Genomic DNA, 1,140 nt, shown 5'->3' on the forward strand with positions numbered 1-1,140 from the left:
CATGGGTCAGCCTGATCAGCGACACCAGGATGCAAAACTCCATCGGTAAGAACTAACAGCTATCAAAAAACATTGTTATTCCTGCAGCTGCCAGGAACTGAATGAAGAACCGGAGAGCAGAGCAGTTCTCATCCTCTCTTCAGGATTACTGCTCACCCAAGCTGAGAAACTGATCTTCCTCTGAGGCTCCCTACACCCGCTCTGATCGTTTTGTCCCGACCAGATGAGAGCAGCAGTGCACGGGGTGGGGAGGGAAGGGAGAGGCAGATGCCAACCGGAGCCGCGATGCTGGGATGGGTTTTTTTTTGAGCGGGGGAGGGGGGTGGAGGAGCCAAGAGATGCGTTTGATTCCCTGCTTTATTTATTTATTTATTTATTTATTTGCTGGGGAGGAGGGTGGGCAGCCACATTTCCCAATTAGCCCAATCAAACTGGAGATCCTAGGTGTCAGTAGTGAGTAGGAGTGAGGGAAGGCACCGGGAGAAATCAAGGAAGCCCGAATGCTGCTGTAGGAGAGCGGCGGCAGCGCTCGCAGCCCCATCCCCGTCCTCATCCCCGTCCCCTGCAAACTTCGGGACGAGGCAAAGCGGCTTCAGATCCCAATTCTCCAGTGGAGACGGCCAGTTTCGCTTTCTCCCCTCTCCCAGAGGTGGGTGGGCTCGGTGAAAGGAGGAGCGAGCGGCCACAGAAAAAAAAAAAAAAAAAAAAAAGAGAAAGAAAGAAAAATAGAGAGAGAGATAGAGAGAACAATCATATAAAGGGATTTGTAAAAAAATATTGTTATTATCAATCCCTGTGCTGGCGTTGCCTCCCTTCCACACCTCTCCGGCTTTATTATTATTATTAATATATATATATGGTTTTTGGTTGGTTTTTTTTTTTTTTTTTCGGAAGAGGGGTGTGTGTGCGTGTGTGCGGCTGTTTGCAAAAGAGCCTCGGGTGTCAAAGCCCGCTCCTCAGCCACCATTGGAGAGGAGGAGGGCTGGGGAGGGAGGAAGGGCTGGCGAGACAGCCGCAGTGCGAGCCCTCCCCGGCGGGCGGACAGCGGTGCGGCGGCCGCGGAGCGTGGAGCGGAGCCGGGTATGGCCCCGTAGCGCATCCCCCGCCCGCTCTGCTCGGCTGCTCGTCCTCCTCCCCCCG

Source organism: Lagopus leucura, unplaced genomic scaffold (genome assembly GCF_019238085.1).
Source record: "Lagopus leucura isolate 7727_CA_CO unplaced genomic scaffold, USGS_WTPT01 Super-Scaffold_100008, whole genome shotgun sequence".
NCBI classification, from domain to species: Eukaryota; Metazoa; Chordata; class Aves; order Galliformes; family Phasianidae; genus Lagopus; species Lagopus leucura.